This window comes from Hyla sarda, unplaced genomic scaffold (assembly GCF_029499605.1).
Source record: "Hyla sarda isolate aHylSar1 unplaced genomic scaffold, aHylSar1.hap1 scaffold_447, whole genome shotgun sequence".
In the NCBI taxonomy this organism is placed as follows: Eukaryota; Metazoa; Chordata; class Amphibia; order Anura; family Hylidae; genus Hyla; species Hyla sarda.
The window spans coordinates 219,489-241,327 of NW_026610460.1; the positions used below are offsets into that span (position 1 = coordinate 219,489).

General features: G+C 46.2%; 10 non-coding genes across 10 annotated transcripts; all 10 read left to right on the top strand.

The window, feature by feature from the left end:
* The first annotated feature begins 590 nt into the window (after nucleotides 1–590).
* On the top strand, nucleotides 591–781 carry LOC130335035 (U2 spliceosomal RNA). Its single transcript, XR_008876745.1, has one exon. It is a non-coding gene; the product is annotated as a U2 spliceosomal RNA (small nuclear RNA).
* A 2,098-nt stretch (nucleotides 782–2,879) lies between these two features.
* On the top strand, nucleotides 2,880–3,070 carry LOC130335037 (U2 spliceosomal RNA). Its single transcript, XR_008876746.1, has one exon. It is a non-coding gene; the product is annotated as a U2 spliceosomal RNA (small nuclear RNA).
* Nucleotides 3,071–5,174: 2,104 nt separating this feature from the next.
* Nucleotides 5,175–5,365, top strand: LOC130335038 (U2 spliceosomal RNA). The gene has a single exon (XR_008876747.1). It is a non-coding gene; the product is annotated as a U2 spliceosomal RNA (small nuclear RNA).
* A 2,119-nt stretch (nucleotides 5,366–7,484) lies between these two features.
* LOC130335039 (U2 spliceosomal RNA) lies at nucleotides 7,485–7,675 on the top strand. Its single transcript, XR_008876748.1, has one exon. It is a non-coding gene; the product is annotated as a U2 spliceosomal RNA (small nuclear RNA).
* Nucleotides 7,676–9,765: 2,090 nt separating this feature from the next.
* Nucleotides 9,766–9,956, top strand: LOC130335040 (U2 spliceosomal RNA). The gene has a single exon (XR_008876749.1). It is a non-coding gene; the product is annotated as a U2 spliceosomal RNA (small nuclear RNA).
* Nucleotides 9,957–12,055: 2,099 nt separating this feature from the next.
* LOC130335041 (U2 spliceosomal RNA) lies at nucleotides 12,056–12,246 on the top strand. Its single transcript, XR_008876750.1, has one exon. It is a non-coding gene; the product is annotated as a U2 spliceosomal RNA (small nuclear RNA).
* Nucleotides 12,247–14,346: 2,100 nt separating this feature from the next.
* Nucleotides 14,347–14,537, top strand: LOC130335043 (U2 spliceosomal RNA). Its single transcript, XR_008876753.1, has one exon. It is a non-coding gene; the product is annotated as a U2 spliceosomal RNA (small nuclear RNA).
* Nucleotides 14,538–16,640: 2,103 nt separating this feature from the next.
* On the top strand, nucleotides 16,641–16,831 carry LOC130335044 (U2 spliceosomal RNA). Its single transcript, XR_008876754.1, has one exon. It is a non-coding gene; the product is annotated as a U2 spliceosomal RNA (small nuclear RNA).
* Nucleotides 16,832–18,897: 2,066 nt separating this feature from the next.
* Nucleotides 18,898–19,088, top strand: LOC130335045 (U2 spliceosomal RNA). The gene has a single exon (XR_008876755.1). It is a non-coding gene; the product is annotated as a U2 spliceosomal RNA (small nuclear RNA).
* Nucleotides 19,089–21,181: 2,093 nt separating this feature from the next.
* On the top strand, nucleotides 21,182–21,372 carry LOC130335046 (U2 spliceosomal RNA). Its single transcript, XR_008876756.1, has one exon. It is a non-coding gene; the product is annotated as a U2 spliceosomal RNA (small nuclear RNA).
* Nucleotides 21,373–21,839: the final 467 nt, after the last annotated feature.

Below are 21,839 nucleotides of genomic sequence, written 5' to 3' on the forward strand. Positions count from 1 at the left end.
GAGTGTAAACAACAACAACCCAGCTTTGTTGTGTATGTAACCATAGGGATTGTGATGTCACCTAGAACCTTCACAGCAGCGACAGCTTTATGAGGAGCATCAGCACTGCTCTGCCTGAGCAGAACCATCACCGCCATAGGTTGTCAAATAACCCGGATTTAACCCACACAGGTAAGTCCAATGGGGTGCAGGCATGTCCTCTATGCTTACAGCTTCCCGTGGGTGTTGGTTTGATACCGTTTGGGGACAGCCAAGGAGGCATCTGCAGGCAACAAATGTAGGTGTGTGCTTGTGTGTGTGTTTCCTATGCAGATCCTAAGCCCAGTGTCACATGCAAGTAGGAGGAGTAAGAAGGGTTCCTGGCAAATCCGGGTTATGGATTGCATTTAAAAAGGCCCCGTGGGAGTGCAATGGGCCCCTGTCTTGCTGCTTAGCAATAATGGTATGGGTTTAGGTTCTGCTGTGTGTACTGGTGGTTGACTGCCCCCCAGCCCAGAGTGTGCATGGAAAATTGTCTGGCAGCCTCCCTGACAGCAAGCAGTGATAGTGCCCATGAAGGGGACCTTGTTGGGCCCGCCCCTTTCACGGTTATCGCTTCTCGGCCTTTTGGCTAAGATCAAGTGTAGTATCTGTTCTTATCAGTTTAATATCTGATACGTCCCCTATCTGGGGACCATATATTAAATGGATTTTTGAGAACGGGGGCCGATTTCGAAGCTTGCTTCCGTCGCCCTATGCATTGACCCGATATGGCAGTATCTTCGGGTACAGTGCACCACCCCCTTACAGGGTTAAAAAGAAAGATTCCTACTTTCATTGCTACCTGCTTGCTGGCTAGCCAGCTAGCCAGCCCTGTGGGCCTTGCTGCTGCTGCTGCTGCTGCTGCTGCTGCTGCAGCCAAAAAACAAAAGGTGGTGCTGCTGCTGCTTCTGCTGCTTCTGCTTGTGTCTGGCCGCTGTTGGAGCGTCCAGGCACAGGACTTCTGCTGCTGCTGACTAAATGGCCTCCTTAATTGGATCATTTGAGTAGCCAGCACACCTGTGCAGGTAGGGCATGACATGATAGGCAGCTGCCTTGATAGCGGGTGGGTGCTGAATGTTCCTAATTGACAAAATAAGATTAATGCTTATGAAGAAATATAAAATCTCATCCCTTCCCCAATATCGCGCCACACCCCTACCCCTTAATTCCCTGGTTGAACTTGATGGACATATGTCTTTTTTCGACCGTACTAACTATGTAACTATGTAACATAACATGGGGGGGTCTCCTGGCTGTTCACACAGGTGTGTCATTGCTGTACATTGACCATGCATTGCTTCTGTGGTATTGCAAAGGCAAAGACAAATGCTTCCAGCCATCCATTGCACTAATGGATTGGTCATCAGCTGGCTGTCTATGTCCCGCATCAATATAGACCAAAGTACAGAGGGTTAGGCTATGCTATAGTGCACCTACCTGATGCATCAGAAGGTGCGAGGCCCTTGCTAAATTCTGTGCACAGACTTTGAGATCTATGCTTTAGACTGTATCTAAACCTGCTCCAACATGGACTGACATTCTGGCCTACTTTCAGCCGATGCGACTTGTCTGTCGCTGAACAGTCGCTTTTTATGTATTCAGCACCTATGTATAATGTTGTAAAAATGCTCTAGAAGCTAAAGTCGCAGAAATGTCACACATATTTGGCCTGCAACTTTCTGTGCGACAAATTCAGACAGGAAAAATCAGTATAAATCCTTAGAAAATTATCCCCCAGTGTCTCCATCTGCTGGCGGTATTGAATAAGCATTGCTGCACTGATGGGGTATGCATTAGACGAAAAAAAAGAAGAAAAAGAAGAATAATACGCCCAGAAAAGAGGCGAAAAGGAGAAAAACGTAAAAAAACGTGAAAAAAAAGTAAGAGGAAGAGAAGGGAAAAAAAGGTGGAAATGGGTTTAAAAGTGATTTCGGCGGAGAAATATATATATATATATATATATATATATATATATATATATATATACGCGCACACACACACATATATATAAACGTATTCTCCGTTGAGATATTGCAGCCGCTGCTGTGTCCAGGCCCAGGAGCCTTAGCACTGTGCTGTGATGTCACTCAATACCACTGACATCACTAGGTGTAAACAACATCTCTCCTTTGCTGTGTATGTGACTATGGAGCTGTTTGGTGATGTCGTCTATTATGGCCTTCATAGAAGCAACAGGAGATTGTTGCATCCATCTAGAACCCTCAGAACTACAGTGCTATGATGTCACTCACTTCCACAGGCCTTGCAGAGTGTAAACAACAACAACCCAGCTTTGTTGTGTATGTAACCATAGGGATTGTGATGTCACCTAGAACCTTCACAGCAGCGACAGCTTTATGAGGAGCATCAGCACTGCTCTGCCTGAGCAGAACCATCACCGCCATAGGTTGTCAAATAACCCGGATTTAACCCACACAGGTAAGTCCAATGGGGTGCAGGCATGTCCTCTATGCTTACAGCTTCCCGTGGGTGTTGGTTTGATACCGTTTGGGGACAGCCAAGGAGGCATCTGCAGGCAACAAAGGTAGGTGTGTGCTTGTGTGTGTGTTTCCTATGCAGATCCTAAGCCCAGTGTCACATGCAAGTAGGAGGAGTAAGAAGGGTTCCTGGCAAATCCGGGTTATGGATTGCATTTAAAAAGGCCCCGTGGGAGTGCAATGGGCCCCTGTCTTGCTGCTTAGCAATAATGGTATGGGTTTAGGTTCTGCTGTGTGTACTGGTGGTTGACTGCCCCCCAGCCCAGAGTGTGCATGGAAAATTGTCTGGCAGCCTCCCTGACAGCAAGCAGTGATAGTGCCCATGAAGGGGACCTTGTTGGGCCCGCCCCTTTCACGGTTATCGCTTCTCGGCCTTTTGGCTAAGATCAAGTGTAGTATCTGTTCTTATCAGTTTAATATCTGATACGTCCCCTATCTGGGGACCATATATTAAATGGATTTTTGAGAACGGGGGCCGATTTCGAAGCTTGCTTCCGTCGCCCTATGCATTGACCCGATATGGCAGTATCTTCGGGTACAGTGCACCACCCCCTTACAGGGTTAAAAAGAAAGATTCCTACTTTCATTGCTACCTGCTTGCTGGCTAGCCAGCTAGCCAGCCCTGTGGGCCTTGCTGCTGCTGCTGCTGCTGCTGCTGCTGCTGCAGCCAAAAAACAAAAGGTGGTGCTGCTGCTGCTTCTGCTGCTTCTGCTTGTGTCTGGCCGCTGTTGGAGCGTCCAGGCACAGGACTTCTGCTGCTGCTGACTAAATGGCCTCCTTAATTGGATCATTTGAGTAGCCAGCACACCTGTGCAGGTAGGGCATGACATGATAGGCAGCTGCCTTGATAGCGGGTGGGTGCTGAATGTTCCTAATTGACAAAATAAGATTAATGCTTATGAAGAAATATAAAATCTCATCCCTTCCCCAATATCGCGCCACACCCCTACCCCTTAATTCCCTGGTTGAACTTGATGGACATATGTCTTTTTTCGACCGTACTAACTATGTAACTATGTAACATAACATGGGGGGGTCTCCTGGCTGTTCACACAGGTGTGTCATTGCTGTACATTGACCATGCATTGCTTCTGTGGTATTGCAAAGGCAAAGACAAATGCTTCCAGCCATCCATTGCACTAATGGATTGGTCATCAGCTGGCTGTCTATGTCCCGCATCAATATAGACCAAAGTACAGAGGGTTAGGCTATGCTATAGTGCACCTACCTGATGCATCAGAAGGTGCGAGGCCCTTGCTAAATTCTGTGCACAGACTTTGAGATCTATGCTTTAGACTGTATCTAAACCTGCTCCAACATGGACTGACATTCTGGCCTACTTTCAGCCGATGCGACTTGTCTGTCGCTGAACAGTCGCTTTTTATGTATTCAGCACCTATGTATAATGTTGTAAAAATGCTCTAGAAGCTAAAGTCGCAGAAATGTCACACATATTTGGCCTGCAACTTTCTGTGCGACAAATTCAGACAGGAAAAATCAGTATAAATCCTTAGAAAATTATCCCCCAGTGTCTCCATCTGCTGGCGGTATTGAATAAGCATTGCTGCACTGATGGGGTATGCATTAGACGAAAAAAAAGAAGAAAAAGAAGAATAATACGCCCAGAAAAGAGGCGAAAAGGAGAAAAACGTAAAAAAACGTGAAAAAAAAGTAAGAGGAAGAGAAGGGAAAAAAAGGTGGAAATGGGTTTAAAAGTGATTTCGGCGGAGAAATATATATATATATATATATATATATATATATATATATATATATATATATACGCGCACACACACACATATATATAAACGTATTCTCCGTTGAGATATTGCAGCCGCTGCTGTGTCCAGGCCCAGGAGCCTTAGCACTGTGCTGTGATGTCACTCAATACCACTGACATCACTAGGTGTAAACAACATCTCTCCTTTGCTGTGTATGTGACTATGGAGCTGTTTGGTGATGTCGTCTATTATGGCCTTCATAGAAGCAACAGGAGATTGTTGCATCCATCTAGAACCCTCAGAACTACAGTGCTATGATGTCACTCACTTCCACAGGCCTTGCAGAGTGTAAACAACAACAACCCAGCTTTGTTGTGTATGTAACCATAGGGATTGTGATGTCACCTAGAACCTTCACAGCAGCGACAGCTTTATGAGGAGCATCAGCACTGCTCTGCCTGAGCAGAACCATCACCGCCATAGGTTGTCAAATAACCCGGATTTAACCCACACAGGTAAGTCCAATGGGGTGCAGGCATGTCCTCTATGCTTACAGCTTCCCGTGGGTGTTGGTTTGATACCGTTTGGGGACAGCCAAGGAGGCATCTGCAGGCAACAAAGGTAGGTGTGTGCTTGTGTGTGTGTTTCCTATGCAGATCCTAAGCCCAGTGTCACATGCAAGTAGGAGGAGTAAGAAGGGTTCCTGGCAAATCCGGGTTATGGATTGCATTTAAAAAGGCCCCGTGGGAGTGCAATGGGCCCCTGTCTTGCTGCTTAGCAATAATGGTATGGGTTTAGGTTCTGCTGTGTGTACTGGTGGTTGACTGCCCCCCAGCCCAGAGTGTGCATGGAAAATTGTCTGGCAGCCTCCCTGACAGCAAGCAGTGATAGTGCCCATGAAGGGGACCTTGTTGGGCCCGCCCCTTTCACGGTTATCGCTTCTCGGCCTTTTGGCTAAGATCAAGTGTAGTATCTGTTCTTATCAGTTTAATATCTGATACGTCCCCTATCTGGGGACCATATATTAAATGGATTTTTGAGAACGGGGGCCGATTTCGAAGCTTGCTTCCGTCGCCCTATGCATTGACCCGATATGGCAGTATCTTCGGGTACAGTGCACCACCCCCTTACAGGGTTAAAAAGAAAGATTCCTACTTTCATTGCTACCTGCTTGCTGGCTAGCCAGCTAGCCAGCCCTGTGGGCCTTGCTGCTGCTGCTGCTGCTGCTGCTGCTGCAGCCAAAAAACAAAAGGTGGTGCTGCTGCTGCTTCTGCTGCTTCTGCTTGTGTCTGGCCGCTGTTGGAGCGTCCAGGCACAGGACTTCTGCTGCTGCTGACTAAATGGCCTCCTTAATTGGATCATTTGAGTAGCCAGCACACCTGTGCAGGTAGGGCATGACATGATAGGCAGCTGCCTTGATAGCGGGTGGGTGCTGAATGTTCCTAATTGACAAAATAAGATTAATGCTTATGAAGAAATATAAAATCTCATCCCTTCCCCAATATCGCGCCACACCCCTACCCCTTAATTCCCTGGTTGAACTTGATGGACATATGTCTTTTTTCGACCGTACTAACTATGTAACTATGTAACATAACATGGGGGGGTCTCCTGGCTGTTCACACAGGTGTGTCATTGCTGTACATTGACCATGCATTGCTTCTGTGGTATTGCAAAGGCAAAGACAAATGCTTCCAGCCATCCATTGCACTAATGGATTGGTCATCAGCTGGCTGTCTATGTCCCGCATCAATATAGACCAAAGTACAGAGGGTTAGGCTATGCTATAGTGCACCTACCTGATGCATCAGAAGGTGCGAGGCCCTTGCTAAATTCTGTGCACAGACTTTGAGATCTATGCTTTAGACTGTATCTAAACCTGCTCCAACATGGACTGACATTCTGGCCTACTTTCAGCCGATGCGACTTGTCTGTCGCTGAACAGTCGCTTTTTATGTATTCAGCACCTATGTATAATGTTGTAAAAATGCTCTAGAAGCTAAAGTCGCAGAAATGTCACACATATTTGGCCTGCAACTTTCTGTGCGACAAATTCAGACAGGAAAAATCAGTATAAATCCTTAGAAAATTATCCCCCAGTGTCTCCATCTGCTGGCGGTATTGAATAAGCATTGCTGCACTGATGGGGTATGCATTAGACGAAAAAAAAGAAGAAAAAGAAGAATAATACGCCCAGAAAAGAGGCGAAAAGGAGAAAAACGTAAAAAAAACGTGAAAAAAAATGTAAGAGGAAGAGAAGGGAAAAAAAGGTGGAAATGGGTTTAAAAGTGATTTCGGCGGAGAAATATATATATATATATATATATATATATATATATATATATATATATATATATATATATATATATATACGCGCACACACACACATATATATAAACGTATTCTCCGTTGAGATATTGCAGCCGCTGCTGTGTCCAGGCCCAGGAGCCTTAGCACTGTGCTGTGATGTCACTCAATACCACTGACATCACTAGGTGTAAACAACATCTCTCCTTTGCTGTGTATGTGACTATGGAGCTGTTTGGTGATGTCGTCTATTATGGCCTTCATAGAAGCAACAGGAGATTGTTGCATCCATCTAGAACCCTCAGAACTACAGTGCTATGATGTCACTCACTTCCACAGGCCTTGCAGAGTGTAAACAACAACAACCCAGCTTTGTTGTGTATGTAACCATAGGGATTGTGATGTCACCTAGAACCTTCACAGCAGCGACAGCTTTATGAGGAGCATCAGCACTGCTCTGCCTGAGCAGAACCATCACCGCCATAGGTTGTCAAATAACCCGGATTTAACCCACACAGGTAAGTCCAATGGGGTGCAGGCATGTCCTCTATGCTTACAGCTTCCCGTGGGTGTTGGTTTGATACCGTTTGGGGACAGCCAAGGAGGCATCTGCAGGCAACAAAGGTAGGTGTGTGCTTGTGTGTGTGTTTCCTATGCAGATCCTAAGCCCAGTGTCACATGCAAGTAGGAGGAGTAAGAAGGGTTCCTGGCAAATCCGGGTTATGGATTGCATTTAAAAAGGCCCCGTGGGAGTGCAATGGGCCCCTGTCTTGCTGCTTAGCAATAATGGTATGGGTTTAGGTTCTGCTGTGTGTACTGGTGGTTGACTGCCCCCCAGCCCAGAGTGTGCATGGAAAATTGTCTGGCAGCCTCCCTGACAGCAAGCAGTGATAGTGCCCATGAAGGGGACCTTGTTGGGCCCGCCCCTTTCACGGTTATCGCTTCTCGGCCTTTTGGCTAAGATCAAGTGTAGTATCTGTTCTTATCAGTTTAATATCTGATACGTCCCCTATCTGGGGACCATATATTAAATGGATTTTTGAGAACGGGGGCCGATTTCGAAGCTTGCTTCCGTCGCCCTATGCATTGACCCGATATGGCAGTATCTTCGGGTACAGTGCACCACCCCCTTACAGGGTTAAAAAGAAAGATTCCTACTTTCATTGCTACCTGCTTGCTGGCTAGCCAGCTAGCCAGCCCTGTGGGCCTTGCTGCTGCTGCTGCTGCTGCTGCTGCAGCCAAAAAACAAAAGGTGGTGCTGCTGCTGCTTCTGCTGCTTCTGCTTGTGTCTGGCCGCTGTTGGAGCGTCCAGGCACAGGTTCTGCTGCTGCTGACTAAATGGCCTCCTTAATTGGATCATTTGAGTAGCCAGCACACCTGTGCAGGTAGGGCATGACATGATAGGCAGCTGCCTTGATAGCGGGTGGGTGCTGAATGTTCCTAATTGACAAAATAAGATTAATGCTTATGAAGAAATATAAAATCTCATCCCTTCCCCAATATCGCGCCACACCCCTACCCCTTAATTCCCTGGTTGAACTTGATGGACATATGTCTTTTTTCGACCGTACTAACTATGTAACTATGTAACATAACATGGGGGGGTCTCCTGGCTGTTCACACAGGTGTGTCATTGCTGTACATTGACCATGCATTGCTTCTGTGGTATTGCAAAGGCAAAGACAAATGCTTCCAGCCATCCATTGCACTAATGGATTGGTCATCAGCTGGCTGTCTATGTCCCGCATCAATATAGACCAAAGTACAGAGGGTTAGGCTATGCTATAGTGCACCTACCTGATGCATCAGAAGGTGCGAGGCCCTTGCTAAATTCTGTGCACAGACTTTGAGATCTATGCTTTAGACTGTATCTAAACCTGCTCCAACATGGACTGACATTCTGGCCTACTTTCAGCCGATGCGACTTGTCTGTCGCTGAACAGTCGCTTTTTATGTATTCAGCACCTATGTATAATGTTGTAAAAATGCTCTAGAAGCTAAAGTCGCAGAAATGTCACACATATTTGGCCTGCAACTTTCTGTGCGACAAATTCAGACAGGAAAAATCAGTATAAATCCTTAGAAAATTATCCCCCAGTGTCTCCATCTGCTGGCGGTATTGAATAAGCATTGCTGCACTGATGGGGTATGCATTAGACGAAAAAAAAGAAGAAAAAGAAGAATAATACGCCCAGAAAAGAGGCGAAAAGGAGAAAAACGTAAAAAAACGTGAAAAAAAAGTAAGAGGAAGAGAAGGGAAAAAAAGGTGGAAATGGGTTTAAAAGTGATTTCGGCGGAGAAATATATATATATATATATATATATATATATATATATATATATATACGCGCACACACACACATATATATAAACGTATTCTCCGTTGAGATATTGCAGCCGCTGCTGTGTCCAGGCCCAGGAGCCTTAGCACTGTGCTGTGATGTCACTCAATACCACTGACATCACTAGGTGTAAACAACATCTCTCCTTTGCTGTGTATGTGACTATGGAGCTGTTTGGTGATGTCGTCTATTATGGCCTTCATAGAAGCAACAGGAGATTGTTGCATCCATCTAGAACCCTCAGAACTACAGTGCTATGATGTCACTCACTTCCACAGGCCTTGCAGAGTGTAAACAACAACAACCCAGCTTTGTTGTGTATGTAACCATAGGGATTGTGATGTCACCTAGAACCTTCACAGCAGCGACAGCTTTATGAGGAGCATCAGCACTGCTCTGCCTGAGCAGAACCATCACCGCCATAGGTTGTCAAATAACCCGGATTTAACCCACACAGGTAAGTCCAATGGGGTGCAGGCATGTCCTCTATGCTTACAGCTTCCCGTGGGTGTTGGTTTGATACCGTTTGGGGACAGCCAAGGAGGCATCTGCAGGCAACAAAGGTAGGTGTGTGCTTGTGTGTGTGTTTCCTATGCAGATCCTAAGCCCAGTGTCACATGCAAGTAGGAGGAGTAAGAAGGGTTCCTGGCAAATCCGGGTTATGGATTGCATTTAAAAAGGCCCCGTGGGAGTGCAATGGGCCCCTGTCTTGCTGCTTAGCAATAATGGTATGGGTTTAGGTTCTGCTGTGTGTACTGGTGGTTGACTGCCCCCCAGCCCAGAGTGTGCATGGAAAATTGTCTGGCAGCCTCCCTGACAGCAAGCAGTGATAGTGCCCATGAAGGGGACCTTGTTGGGCCCGCCCCTTTCACGGTTATCGCTTCTCGGCCTTTTGGCTAAGATCAAGTGTAGTATCTGTTCTTATCAGTTTAATATCTGATACGTCCCCTATCTGGGGACCATATATTAAATGGATTTTTGAGAACGGGGGCCGATTTCGAAGCTTGCTTCCGTCGCCCTATGCATTGACCCGATATGGCAGTATCTTCGGGTACAGTGCACCACCCCCTTACAGGGTTAAAAAGAAAGATTCCTACTTTCATTGCTACCTGCTTGCTGGCTAGCCAGCTAGCCAGCCCTGTGGGCCTTGCTGCTGCTGCTGCTGCTGCTGCTGCTGCTGCAGCCAAAAAACAAAAGGTGGTGCTGCTGCTGCTTCTGCTGCTTCTGCTTGTGTCTGGCCGCTGTTGGAGCGTCCAGGCACAGGACTTCTGCTGCTGCTGACTAAATGGCCTCCTTAATTGGATCATTTGAGTAGCCAGCACACCTGTGCAGGTAGGGCATGACATGATAGGCAGCTGCCTTGATAGCGGGTGGGTGCTGAATGTTCCTAATTGACAAAATAAGATTAATGCTTATGAAGAAATATAAAATCTCATCCCTTCCCCAATATCGCGCCACACCCCTACCCCTTAATTCCCTGGTTGAACTTGATGGACATATGTCTTTTTTCGACCGTACTAACTATGTAACTATGTAACATAACATGGGGGGGTCTCCTGGCTGTTCACACAGGTGTGTCATTGCTGTACATTGACCATGCATTGCTTCTGTGGTATTGCAAAGGCAAAGACAAATGCTTCCAGCCATCCATTGCACTAATGGATTGGTCATCAGCTGGCTGTCTATGTCCCGCATCAATATAGACCAAAGTACAGAGGGTTAGGCTATGCTATAGTGCACCTACCTGATGCATCAGAAGGTGCGAGGCCCTTGCTAAATTCTGTGCACAGACTTTGAGATCTATGCTTTAGACTGTATCTAAACCTGCTCCAACATGGACTGACATTCTGGCCTACTTTCAGCCGATGCGACTTGTCTGTCGCTGAACAGTCGCTTTTTATGTATTCAGCACCTATGTATAATGTTGTAAAAATGCTCTAGAAGCTAAAGTCGCAGAAATGTCACACATATTTGGCCTGCAACTTTCTGTGCGACAAATTCAGACAGGAAAAATCAGTATAAATCCTTAGAAAATTATCCCCCAGTGTCTCCATCTGCTGGCGGTATTGAATAAGCATTGCTGCACTGATGGGGTATGCATTAGACGAAAAAAAAGAAGAAAAAGAAGAATAATACGCCCAGAAAAGAGGCGAAAAGGAGAAAAACGTAAAAAAACGTGAAAAAAAAGTAAGAGGAAGAGAAGGGAAAAAAAGGTGGAAATGGGTTTAAAAGTGATTTCGGCGGAGAAATATATATATATATATATATATATATATATATATATATATATATATATATACGCGCACACACACACATATATATAAACGTATTCTCCGTTGAGATATTGCAGCCGCTGCTGTGTCCAGGCCCAGGAGCCTTAGCACTGTGCTGTGATGTCACTCAATACCACTGACTAGGTGTAAACAACATCTCTCCTTTGCTGTGTATGTGACTATGGAGCTGTTTGGTGATGTCGTCTATTATGGCCTTCATAGAAGCAACAGGAGATTGTTGCATCCATCTAGAACCCTCAGAACTACAGTGCTATGATGTCACTCACTTCCACAGGCCTTGCAGAGTGTAAACAACAACAACCCAGCTTTGTTGTGTATGTAACCATAGGGATTGTGATGTCACCTAGAACCTTCACAGCAGCGACAGCTTTATGAGGAGCATCAGCACTGCTCTGCCTGAGCAGAACCATCACCGCCATAGGTTGTCAAATAACCCGGATTTAACCCACACAGGTAAGTCCAATGGGGTGCAGGCATGTCCTCTATGCTTACAGCTTCCCGTGGGTGTTGGTTTGATACCGTTTGGGGACAGCCAAGGAGGCATCTGCAGGCAACAAAGGTAGGTGTGTGCTTGTGTGTGTGTTTCCTATGCAGATCCTAAGCCCAGTGTCACATGCAAGTAGGAGGAGTAAGAAGGGTTCCTGGCAAATCCGGGTTATGGATTGCATTTAAAAAGGCCCCGTGGGAGTGCAATGGGCCCCTGTCTTGCTGCTTAGCAATAATGGTATGGGTTTAGGTTCTGCTGTGTGTACTGGTGGTTGACTGCCCCCCAGCCCAGAGTGTGCATGGAAAATTGTCTGGCAGCCTCCCTGACAGCAAGCAGTGATAGTGCCCATGAAGGGGACCTTGTTGGGCCCGCCCCTTTCACGGTTATCGCTTCTCGGCCTTTTGGCTAAGATCAAGTGTAGTATCTGTTCTTATCAGTTTAATATCTGATACGTCCCCTATCTGGGGACCATATATTAAATGGATTTTTGAGAACGGGGGCCGATTTCGAAGCTTGCTTCCGTCGCCCTATGCATTGACCCGATATGGCAGTATCTTCGGGTACAGTGCACCACCCCCTTACAGGGTTAAAAAGAAAGATTCCTACTTTCATTGCTACCTGCTTGCTGGCTAGCCAGCTAGCCAGCCCTGTGGGCCTTGCTGCTGCTGCTGCTGCTGCTGCTGCTGCTGCAGCCAAAAAACAAAAGGTGGTGCTGCTGCTGCTTCTGCTGCTTCTGCTTGTGTCTGGCCGCTGTTGGAGCGTCCAGGCACAGGACTTCTGCTGCTGCTGACTAAATGGCCTCCTTAATTGGATCATTTGAGTAGCCAGCACACCTGTGCAGGTAGGGCATGACATGATAGGCAGCTGCCTTGATAGCGGGTGGGTGCTGAATGTTCCTAATTGACAAAATAAGATTAATGCTTATGAAGAAATATAAAATCTCATCCCTTCCCCAATATCGCGCCACACCCCTACCCCTTAATTCCCTGGTTGAACTTGATGGACATATGTCTTTTTTCGACCGTACTAACTATGTAACTATGTAACATAACATGGGGGGGTCTCCTGGCTGTTCACACAGGTGTGTCATTGCTGTACATTGACCATGCATTGCTTCTGTGGTATTGCAAAGGCAAAGACAAATGCTTCCAGCCATCCATTGCACTAATGGATTGGTCATCAGCTGGCTGTCTATGTCCCGCATCAATATAGACCAAAGTACAGAGGGTTAGGCTATGCTATAGTGCACCTACCTGATGCATCAGAAGGTGCGAGGCCCTTGCTAAATTCTGTGCACAGACTTTGAGATCTATGCTTTAGACTGTATCTAAACCTGCTCCAACATGGACTGACATTCTGGCCTACTTTCAGCCGATGCGACTTGTCTGTCGCTGAACAGTCGCTTTTTATGTATTCAGCACCTATGTATAATGTTGTAAAAATGCTCTAGAAGCTAAAGTCGCAGAAATGTCACACATATTTGGCCTGCAACTTTCTGTGCGACAAATTCAGACAGGAAAAATCAGTATAAATCCTTAGAAAATTATCCCCCAGTGTCTCCATCTGCTGGCGGTATTGAATAAGCATTGCTGCACTGATGGGGTATGCATTAGACGAAAAAAAAGAAGAAAAAGAAGAATAATACGCCCAGAAAAGAGGCGAAAAGGAGAAAAACGTAAAAAAACGTGAAAAAAAAGTAAGAGGAAGAGAAGGGAAAAAAAGGTGGAAATGGGTTTAAAAGTGATTTCGGCGGAGAAATATATATATATATATATATATATATATATATATATATATATATATACGCGCACACACACACATATATATAAACGTATTCTCCGTTGAGATATTGCAGCCGCTGCTGTGTCCAGGCCCAGGAGCCTTAGCACTGTGCTGTGATGTCACTCAATACCACTGACATCACTAGGTGTAAACAACATCTCTCCTTTGCTGTGTATGTGACTATGGAGCTGTTTGGTGATGTCGTCTATTATGGCCTTCATAGAAGCAACAGGAGATTGTTGCATCCATCTAGAACCCTCAGAACTACAGTGCTATGATGTCACTCACTTCCACAGGCCTTGCAGAGTGTAAACAACAACAACCCAGCTTTGTTGTGTATGTAACCATAGGGATTGTGATGTCACCTAGAACCTTCACAGCAGCGACAGCTTTATGAGGAGCATCAGCACTGCTCTGCCTGAGCAGAACCATCACCGCCATAGGTTGTCAAATAACCCGGATTTAACCCACACAGGTAAGTCCAATGGGGTGCAGGCATGTCCTCTATGCTTACAGCTTCCCGTGGGTGTTGGTTTGATACCGTTTGGGGACAGCCAAGGAGGCATCTGCAGGCAACAAAGGTAGGTGTGTGCTTGTGTGTGTGTTTCCTATGCAGATCCTAAGCCCAGTGTCACATGCAAGTAGGAGGAGTAAGAAGGGTTCCTGGCAAATCCGGGTTATGGATTGCATTTAAAAAGGCCCCGTGGGAGTGCAATGGGCCCCTGTCTTGCTGCTTAGCAATAATGGTATGGGTTTAGGTTCTGCTGTGTGTACTGGTGGTTGACTGCCCCCCAGCCCAGAGTGTGCATGGAAAATTGTCTGGCAGCCTCCCTGACAGCAAGCAGTGATAGTGCCCATGAAGGGGACCTTGTTGGGCCCGCCCCTTTCACGGTTATCGCTTCTCGGCCTTTTGGCTAAGATCAAGTGTAGTATCTGTTCTTATCAGTTTAATATCTGATACGTCCCCTATCTGGGGACCATATATTAAATGGATTTTTGAGAACGGGGGCCGATTTCGAAGCTTGCTTCCGTCGCCCTATGCATTGACCCGATATGGCAGTATCTTCGGGTACAGTGCACCACCCCCTTACAGGGTTAAAAAGAAAGATTCCTACTTTCATTGCTACCTGCTTGCTGGCTAGCCAGCTAGCCAGCCCTGTGGGCCTTGCTGCTGCTGCTGCTGCTGCTGCTGCTGCTGCAGCCAAAAAACAAAAGGTGGTGCTGCTGCTGCTTCTGCTGCTTCTGCTTGTGTCTGGCCGCTGTTGGAGCGTCCAGGCACAGGACTTCTGCTGCTGCTGACTAAATGGCCTCCTTAATTGGATCATTTGAGTAGCCAGCACACCTGTGCAGGTAGGGCATGACATGATAGGCAGCTGCCTTGATAGCGGGTGGGTGCTGAATGTTCCTAATTGACAAAATAAGATTAATGCTTATGAAGAAATATAAAATCTCATCCCTTCCCCAATATCGCGCCACACCCCTACCCCTTAATTCCCTGGTTGAACTTGATGGACATATGTCTTTTTTCGACCGTACTAACTATGTAACTATGTAACATAACATGGGGGGGTCTCCTGGCTGTTCACACAGGTGTGTCATTGCTGTACATTGACCATGCATTGCTTCTGTGGTATTGCAAAGGCAAAGACAAATGCTTCCAGCCATCCATTGCACTAATGGATTGGTCATCAGCTGGCTGTCTATGTCCCGCATCAATATAGACCAAAGTACAGAGGGTTAGGCTATGCTATAGTGCACCTACCTGATGCATCAGAAGGTGCGAGGCCCTTGCTAAATTCTGTGCACAGACTTTGAGATCTATGCTTTAGACTGTATCTAAACCTGCTCCAACATGGACTGACATTCTGGCCTACTTTCAGCCGATGCGACTTGTCTGTCGCTGAACAGTCGCTTTTTATGTATTCAGCACCTATGTATAATGTTGTAAAAATGCTCTAGAAGCTAAAGTCGCAGAAATGTCACACATATTTGGCCTGCAACTTTCTGTGCGACAAATTCAGACAGGAAAAATCAGTATAAATCCTTAGAAAATTATCCCCCAGTGTCCCCATCTGCTGGCGGTATTGAATAAGCATTGCTGCACTGATGGGGTATGCATTAGACGAAAAAAAAGAAGAAAAAGAAGAATAATACGCCCAGAAAAGAGGCGAAAAGGAGAAAAACGTAAAAAAAACGTGAAAAAAAAGTAAGAGGAAGAGAAGGGAAAAAAAGGTGGAAATGGGTTTAAAAGTGATTTCGGCGGAGAAATATATATATATATATATATATATATATATATATATATATATATATATACGCGCACACACACACATATATATAAACGTATTCTCCGTTGAGATATTGCAGCCGCTGCTGTGTCCAGGCCCAGGAGCCTTAGCACTGTGCTGTGATGTCACTCAATACCACTGACATCACTAGGTGTAAACAACATCTCTCCTTTGCTGTGTATGTGACTATGGAGCTGTTTGGTGATGTCGTCTATTATGGCCTTCATAGAAGCAACAGGAGATTGTTGCATCCATCTAGAACCCTCAGAACTACAGTGCTATGATGTCACTCACTTCCACAGGCCTTGCAGAGTGTAAACAACAACAACCCAGCTTTGTTGTGTATGTAACCATAGGGATTGTGATGTCACCTAGAACCTTCACAGCAGCGACAGCTTTATGAGGAGCATCAGCACTGCTCTGCCTGAGCAGAACCATCACCGCCATAGGTTGTCAAATAACCCGGATTTAACCCACACAGGTAAGTCCAATGGGGTGCAGGCATGTCCTCTATGCTTACAGCTTCCCGTGGGTGTTGGTTTGATACCGTTTGGGGACAGCCAAGGAGGCATCTGCAGGCAACAAAGGTAGGTGTGTGCTTGTGTGTGTGTTTCCTATGCAGATCCTAAGCCCAGTGTCACATGCAAGTAGGAGGAGTAAGAAGGGTTCCTGGCAAATCCGGGTTATGGATTGCATTTAAAAAGGCCCCGTGGGAGTGCAATGGGCCCCTGTCTTGCTGCTTAGCAATAATGGTATGGGTTTAGGTTCTGCTGTGTGTACTGGTGGTTGACTGCCCCCCAGCCCAGAGTGTGCATGGAAAATTGTCTGGCAGCCTCCCTGACAGCAAGCAGTGATAGTGCCCATGAAGGGGACCTTGTTGGGCCCGCCCCTTTCACGGTTATCGCTTCTCGGCCTTTTGGCTAAGATCAAGTGTAGTATCTGTTCTTATCAGTTTAATATCTGATACGTCCCCTATCTGGGGACCATATATTAAATGGATTTTTGAGAACGGGGGCCGATTTCGAAGCTTGCTTCCGTCGCCCTATGCATTGACCCGATATGGCAGTATCTTCGGGTACAGTGCACCACCCCCTTACAGGGTTAAAAAGAAAGATTCCTACTTTCATTGCTACCTGCTTGCTGGCTAGCCAGCTAGCCAGCCCTGTGGGCCTTGCTGCTGCTGCTGCTGCTGCTGCTTCTGCTGCTTCTGCTTGTGTCTGGCCGCTGTTGGAGCGTCCAGGCACAGGACTTCTGCTGCTGCTGACTAAATGGCCTCCTTAATTGGATCATTTGAGTAGCCAGCACACCTGTGCAGGTAGGGCATGACATGATAGGCAGCTGCCTTGATAGCGGGTGGGTGCTGAATGTTCCTAATTGACAAAATAAGATTAATGCTTATGAAGAAATATAAAATCTCATCCCTTCCCCAATATCGCGCCACACCCCTACCCCTTAATTCCCTGGTTGAACTTGATGGACATATGTCTTTTTTCGACCGTACTAACTATGTAACTATGTAACATAACATGGGGGGGTCTCCTGGCTGTTCACACAGGTGTGTCATTGCTGTACATTGACCATGCATTGCTTCTGTGGTATTGCAAAGGCAAAGACAAATGCTTCCAGCCATCCATTGCACTAATGGATTGGTCATCAGCTGGCTGTCTATGTCCCGCATCAATATAGACCAAAGTACAGAGGGTTAGGCTATGCTATAGTGCACCTACCTGATGCATCAGAAGGTGCGAGGCCCTTGCTAAATTCTGTGCACAGACTTTGAGATCTATGCTTTAGACTGTATCTAAACCTGCTCCAACATGGACTGACATTCTGGCCTACTTTCAGCCGATGCGACTTGTCTGTCGCTGAACAGTCGCTTTTTATGTATTCAGCACCTATGTATAATGTTGTAAAAATGCTCTAGAAGCTAAAGTCGCAGAAATGTCACACATATTTGGCCTGCAACTTTCTGTGCGACAAATTCAGACAGGAAAAATCAGTATAAATCCTTAGAAAATTATCCCCCAGTGTCTCCATCTGCTGGCGGTATTGAATAAGCATTGCTGCACTGATGGGGTATGCATTAGACGAAAAAAAAGAAGAAAAAGAAGAATAATACGCCCAGAAAAGAGGCGAAAAGGAGAAAAACGTAAAAAAAACGTGAAAAAAAAGTAAGAGGAAGAGAAGGGAAAAAAAGGTGGAAATGGGTTTAAAAGTGATTTCGGCGGAGAAATATATATATATATATATATATATATATATATATATATATATATATATATATACGCGCACACACACACATATATATAAACGTATTCTCCGTTGAGATATTGCAGCCGCTGCTGTGTCCAGGCCCAGGAGCCTTAGCACTGTGCTGTGATGTCACTCAATACCACTGACATCACTAGGTGTAAACAACATCTCTCCTTTGCTGTGTATGTGACTATGGAGCTGTTTGGTGATGTCGTCTATTATGGCCTTCATAGAAGCAACAGGAGATTGTTGCATCCATCTAGAACCCTCAGAACTACAGTGCTATGATGTCACTCACTTCCACAGGCCTTGCAGAGTGTAAACAACAACAACCCAGCTTTGTTGTGTATGTAACCATAGGGATTGTGATGTCACCTAGAACCTTCACAGCAGCGACAGCTTTATGAGGAGCATCAGCACTGCTCTGCCTGAGCAGAACCATCACCGCCATAGGTTGTCAAATAACCCGGATTTAACCCACACAGGTAAGTCCAATGGGGTGCAGGCATGTCCTCTATGCTTACAGCTTCCCGTGGGTGTTGGTTTGATACCGTTTGGGGACAGCCAAGGAGGCATCTGCAGGCAACAAAGGTAGGTGTGTGCTTGTGTGTGTGTTTCCTATGCAGATCCTAAGCCCAGTGTCACATGCAAGTAGGAGGAGTAAGAAGGGTTCCTGGCAAATCCGGGTTATGGATTGCATTTAAAAAGGCCCCGTGGGAGTGCAATGGGCCCCTGTCTTGCTGCTTAGCAATAATGGTATGGGTTTAGGTTCTGCTGTGTGTACTGGTGGTTGACTGCCCCCCAGCCCAGAGTGTGCATGGAAAATTGTCTGGCAGCCTCCCTGACAGCAAGCAGTGATAGTGCCCATGAAGGGGACCTTGTTGGGCCCGCCCCTTTCACGGTTATCGCTTCTCGGCCTTTTGGCTAAGATCAAGTGTAGTATCTGTTCTTATCAGTTTAATATCTGATACGTCCCCTATCTGGGGACCATATATTAAATGGATTTTTGAGAACGGGGGCCGATTTCGAAGCTTGCTTCCGTCGCCCTATGCATTGACCCGATATGGCAGTATCTTCGGGTACAGTGCACCACCCCCTTACAGGGTTAAAAAGAAAGATTCCTACTTTCATTGCTACCTGCTTGCTGGCTAGCCAGCTAGCCAGCCCTGTGGGCCTTGCTGCTGCTGCTGCTGCTGCTGCTGCTGCAGCCAAAAAACAAAAGGTGGTGCTGCTGCTGCTTCTGCTGCTTCTGCTTGTGTCTGGCCGCTGTTGGAGCGTCCAGGCACAGGACTTCTGCTGCTGCTGACTAAATGGCCTCCTTAATTGGATCATTTGAGTAGCCAGCACACCTGTGCAGGTAGGGCATGACATGATAGGCAGCTGCCTTGATAGCGGGTGGGTGCTGAATGTTCCTAATTGACAAAATAAGATTAATGCTTATGAAGAAATATAAAATCTCATCCCTTCCCCAATATCGCGCCACACCCCTACCCCTTAATTCCCTGGTTGAACTTGATGGACATATGTCTTTTTTCGACCGTACTAACTATGTAACTATGTAACATAACATGGGGGGGTCTCCTGGCTGTTCACACAGGTGTGTCATTGCTGTACATTGACCATGCATTGCTTCTGTGGTATTGCAAAGGCAAAGACAAATGCTTCCAGCCATCCATTGCACTAATGGATTGGTCATCAGCTGGCTGTCTATGTCCCGCATCAATATAGACCAAAGTACAGAGGGTTAGGCTATGCTATAGTGCACCTACCTGATGCATCAGAAGGTGCGAGGCCCTTGCTAAATTCTGTGCACAGACTTTGAGATCTATGCTTTAGACTGTATCTAAACCTGCTCCAACATGGACTGACATTCTGGCCTACTTTCAGCCGATGCGACTTGTCTGTCGCTGAACAGTCGCTTTTTATGTATTCAGCACCTATGTATAATGTTGTAAAAATGCTCTAGAAGCTAAAGTCGCAGAAATGTCACACATATTTGGCCTGCAACTTTCTGTGCGACAAATTCAGACAGGAAAAATCAGTATAAATCCTTAGAAAATTATCCCCCAGTGTCTCCATCTGCTGGCGGTATTGAATAAGCATTGCTGCACTGATGGGGTATGCATTAGACGAAAAAAAAGAAGAAAAAGAAGAATAATACGCCCAGAAAAGAGGCGAAAAGGAGAAAAACGTAAAAAAACGTGAAAAAAAAGTAAGAGGAAGAGAAGGGAAAAAAAGGTGGAAATGGGTTTAAAAGTGATTTCGGCGGAGAAATATATATATATATATATATATATATATATATATATATATACGCGCACACACACACATATATATAAACGTATTCTCCGTTGAGATATTGCAGCCGCTGCTGTGTCCAGGCCCAGGAGCCTTAGCACTGTGCTGTGATGTCACTCAATACCACTGACATCACTAGGTGTAAACAACATCTCTCCTTTGCTGTGTATGTGACTATGGAGCTGTTTGGTGATGTCGTCTATTATGGCCTTCATAGAAGCAACAGGAGATTGTTGCATCCATCTAGAACCCTCAGAACTACAGTGCTATGATGTCACTCACTTCCACAGGCCTTGCAGAGTGTAAACAACAACAACCCAGCTTTGTTGTGTATGTAACCATAGGGATTGTGATGTCACCTAGAACCTTCACAGCAGCGACAGCTTTATGAGGAGCATCAGCACTGCTCTGCCTGAGCAGAACCATCACCGCCATAGGTTGTCAAATAACCCGGATTTAACCCACACAGGTAAGTCCAATGGGGTGCAGGCATGTCCTCTATGCTTACAGCTTCCCGTGGGTGTTGGTTTGATACCGTTTGGGGACAGCCAAGGAGGCATCTGCAGGCAACAAAGGTAGGTGTGTGCTTGTGTGTGTGTGTTTCCTATGCAGATCCTAAGCCCAGTGTCACATGCAAGTAGGAGGAGTAAGAAGGGTTCCTGGCAAATCCGGGTTATGGATTGCATTTAAAAAGGCCCCGTGGGAGTGCAATGGGCCCCTGTCTTGCTGCTTAGCAATAATGGTATGGGTTTAGGTTCTGCTGTGTGTACTGGTGGTTGACTGCCCCCCAGCCCAGAGTGTGCATGGAAAATTGTCTGGCAGCCTCCCTGACAGCAAGCAGTGATAGTGCCCATGAAGGGGACCTTGTTGGGCCCGCCCCTTTCACGGTTATCGCTTCTCGGCCTTTTGGCTAAGATCAAGTGTAGTATCTGTTCTTATCAGTTTAATATCTGATACGTCCCCTATCTGGGGACCATATATTAAATGGATTTTTGAGAACGGGGGCCGATTTCGAAGCTTGCTTCCGTCGCCCTATGCATTGACCCGATATGGCAGTATCTTCGGGTACAGTGCACCACCCCCTTACAGGGTTAAAAAGAAAGATTCCTACTTTCATTGCTACCTGCTTGCTGGCTAGCCAGCTAGCCAGCCCTGTGGGCCTTGCTGCTGCTGCTGCTGCTGCTGCTGCAGCCAAAAAACAAAAGGTGGTGCTGCTGCTGCTTCTGCTGCTTCTGCTTGTGTCTGGCCGCTGTTGGAGCGTCCAGGCACAGGACTTCTGCTGCTGCTGACTAAATGGCCTCCTTAATTGGATCATTTGAGTAGCCAGCACACCTGTGCAGGTAGGGCATGACATGATAGGCAGCTGCCTTGATAGCGGGTGGGTGCTGAATGTTCCTAATTGACAAAATAAGATTAATGCTTATGAAGAAATATAAAATCTCATCCCTTCCCCAATATCGCGCCACACCCCTACCCCTTAATTCCCTGGTTGAACTTGATGGACATATGTCTTTTTTCGACCGTACTAACTATGTAACTATGTAACAT